The sequence below is a fragment of the Rhagoletis pomonella genome, unplaced genomic scaffold (assembly GCF_013731165.1).
Source record: "Rhagoletis pomonella isolate Grant_MI unplaced genomic scaffold, Rhpom_1.0 Rhpom_scaffold_00003, whole genome shotgun sequence".
Taxonomy (NCBI): Eukaryota; Metazoa; Arthropoda; class Insecta; order Diptera; family Tephritidae; genus Rhagoletis; species Rhagoletis pomonella.
Genome location: NW_023458557.1, coordinates 24,821,081 through 24,824,779, shown reverse-complemented (window position 1 = coordinate 24,824,779; position 3,699 = coordinate 24,821,081). Strand labels below are relative to the sequence as shown.

The 3,699-nt window shown below is 33.4% G+C and overlaps 1 long non-coding RNA gene across 1 annotated transcript; it reads right to left on the bottom strand.

The window, feature by feature from the left end:
- Positions 1-1,607: 1,607 nt before the first annotated feature.
- LOC118736517 lies at positions 1,608-2,018 on the bottom strand. The gene is made up of 2 exons (XR_004992702.1): positions 1,819-2,018; positions 1,608-1,753 (listed from the first exon to the last, which is right to left on the bottom strand). It is a non-coding gene; the product is annotated as an uncharacterized LOC118736517 (long non-coding RNA).
- Between the last annotated feature and the right edge of the window lie 1,681 nt (positions 2,019-3,699).

The window sequence follows — 3,699 nt, the reverse complement described above, 5'->3', positions numbered from 1 at the left end:
TCCTTTCTGTTTTGCGAAGAAAAGGAGCTGAACATTTTCTTTTGTATTGATTTCCCCTGTATTCGTTTTTAATCATTGCCTTCTTTGTATGTATTGCTTTGTACAATATGGCAACACATGTTATGTGTCAGTTTGCAACCATGTGTTATTGTAAATATGCGTGAAATTCAATGTAATTTACAAGTCGATAAAAGTTTAATTAAAGTTATTTATATACAAGATAAAATAAAAGAAAAGTGAGTAAAGTATTAAGTACAGTGTTATGTGCATTTATATATATAAAAGTATGCACAAATGCTTTTTTGTTAAGGAAACCAAGTGGAACGACTTAAGAAATTTTAACAACAAATAACTTATAAACAATGATATTATTTATATTTTTTAGTTATACGTTTTAGAGGATACCTCCCTTAACAACCTGACCAAGTTTAATTTGCTAATTCCACCTGGTTTTCTTAAAACACAAGGTGCGGCTGACTACTAAAGCCCACCCGTAGAATCCTCTTTTCTTTGTTGCCGAAGAAAAGGGGCTGAACACGTTTTGCAGGGAACCTTGTGCGTAGGCGGCCTTCGGCCGCGCTTAGGGATTATAACCCTCACTAAGTAGAATTTTCTTTTCTGTGTTGCCAAAGAGGGGCTGAACACCTTTTGCAGACATATTTCGTGGATATTTTCTGTTTTTCCAACCAACATTATTAATAAATTAGTGCACAGGTATAGCAAATTTTATTTTTGTAATAACCCCGCAAACATATTCTGAGCGTTCAGAATATATGAGTCCGAAAGGTGTCCTAGGTAGGTAAGAAATATGAGTTTCAAAAACAAAAAATTTTTTACTCTTATATGAATCTTTTAGGATTCATATATGAGCCAAGTTATGAGCCAGCACCTTGTGCCAATATAAAAATAATAAAGATTTGAAATTTATATCTAAACTTGTTTATACAGAATTGAAAATAATTAGAAAACAAAAAATGAACAAAATTTAGCTTCAGCTGCTGCTATTGAATGCATGTTGGAATGTGTATATGCATGTAAGTGTGTATGTATGTTATTTGCAAGGACTTTTTGCGGAATGCCTTTGCAAATATAGTGAGTTGAATAAGACTCAAAGAGCAACCTAAAATAAGAGTCCGAATGTAGCAATTTATGAGGCCGATAAGGGTCTCAAAAAGAGTCATATATGAGGCCAAAACTTGTTTTAAAAGAGTCCAAAATGAGCCGTATATGAGGCCAATACGAGTCCAATATGACTCATATTGAGGCTCATTTGATGTATGAATTTAAGCTCATATAAGTCGACATTCGTAGGAAGGGAAACACACTCATATCGGACTCTTAAATGAGCTCAATATGAGCGTATTTGCTCCGAAATAGGACTCCTTAAAGACTCATTTATGACTCCAAATGTTTACTGGGAAAGCGTGAACTGTTGTTTACAAGTGTGTGTAAGTTTTTTTGATTCGAATTACGCGTTTGGGCACAGCACCCCAAAATCGTTGCACAAATATTCAACAGTACCCCAAACCGGAATTTCGGAAGAAAAAGAGATAGAGCCTTTCTATATGTAAAACAATTTTAATATGAGATAAAGTAATTTTACTTACCCAGATAGGGCATTCCGAAATTTGACTATAAGGGTATCTTCGACGATTCGGTTATTTATTTCCAAGAGAATCATGTTAAAACCTCAAATTGTATGTGACCAATGCGCGTGAATGGAAGTTACTCAGATTCACCTTTCAGCTTGGCGCTAAGATTATGGATGTATATAACAATCTACTTCTCCTTTTTTATTAAAAATCAGTAATTTCATACAATTCTTTTTTGTGATTACGCACACGTCGATGAAATGGTCGGACATTGGTCGATATAGCTGCACAACTATCGAAAGCTCTATAGATAGTATCGATAGTGTCAATTTGACAACGCTATCGATGAATGATAGCCGCTATCGCTATATCGGAAACCTTCAAATACAAATAATTGACAAAAACCAACAGTGAGACCTAGCTACTTCAAATCATGATACACAAAAGAAGGTAGTTCCACTTAATGACATTCGTTGTTGTTGTTAACCATTTGACTTTTAATAAAATTGTGACATTTCATCAAATTCATGCTACCTGATCACAAGAAAATATTTTTTTGAAAGCAGAAGAATTTATCAGTACATTCAAAGATGTGGAATATGATGGACTTTAAAATTATACCGCCTACATAATTTCGAAAATGGGGTTGATGACTAGGGTTCAGAACGCATGAGGAAAGTGGTCAAAATTATACTTACATATCGTCGTTTATACTGCGTTCAAATTGGCCCCGTTTAACTTGTTAAATGAAAAAGAGCTTTTTGGAAAACACAATCGTCCACATTGAACATTTGGAGTTAACCTTGACGGTTGTTTGATTACCAATAACAATTCGAAACAAATATTCAAAATCAAGTGTTTGTGTTTCAATTTGTTTTGTGCGAATGTCTGCTTCTTGATATTAACGCATACGGATAACTTAGAGACTTCAAAATGTTTAGTTCGTATGCACTATTTATCTCTGCGTACGATGAGACCTCATGGGAAATAACTAATTACCGCCTGGGCCTCTTTTTAGACAGGCATACATGCATACAATTATGATATTTTTTGATAATTTTTAATTTTTAATAATTTCCTGGATATACATTTTTTGAACGTTGGCGTGTCAAATGAAAGCTTTTGGCTCTTTCTGATTGGCCGGAGCAGAAAGCTTTCTGATACAACTCTGCGCTGAACTGGTTTTCAAACGAGTTAAAGATTTAACCGGTTAAATTTTCCAACAACAATTGCATGGGATTTAAATAGTTTATGAACTTCTTTTGTTCATTTAACTGGTTCAAGCCCATTTAACATGTTTAGCTCGTCAATTTGAACGTAGTATTAAAGTACAAAACCGCGTATCGTCGTTCTGCAAAACCGCGTAACTGACATTTTTTGCCAAAAATTGGATTTTCTCACACAAGCTCTTGGCTCGAGCCTTATCCATCCGTCCAGAAATATGCTAGCAAGAAATGCGATTGCTTTATAAAAAAGATAATAATTTTGAAATATGAGTGTTTTTACTCTCTAGGAAATAATTTATACAACTTCACATACGCAGTTTTGCATTTTGTTGATACGCGGTTTTGTACTTTATACGACGATATGTTAATTGTTTATTGGAGGGTGGTCTGTTTATGCCGACTTCAGGTTTTTTGCATACATTAGAAACTTTAAGTTCAAAATTTGTGAAAGCTAATTTGTTGCAAAATCTGATGAGAAAATTAAAAGTAAATTTAAACCAAAATATAAAAAGGTTTTATTTGGGAAGAACATTCTTAAGAATTAGATTTTTAGATCGCATGATTGCATTCAAAATAAGAAAACGAAAAAATAACAGCATAATGCGCGCGTGGTTTTTATTATAATATAAAAAGAACAATTACGATGAAGTCTTCTTTAATAGTCTATATTTTATATATTTTGAATAAAAAATAGTGAGAGCTACGTAAGTAAAAGAAGTACCAAGCACTGATAATGGTTTTTGATTTGAAATATTACAACGTTGGTGTTTAGGCCTTAAGCCTAAATATTTCCAAATATAATGCACCACCCTAATGTGTCATTCACATATGTGGACATTTATGCATGCATACTTGTACACATGTACGTATATTATATATTC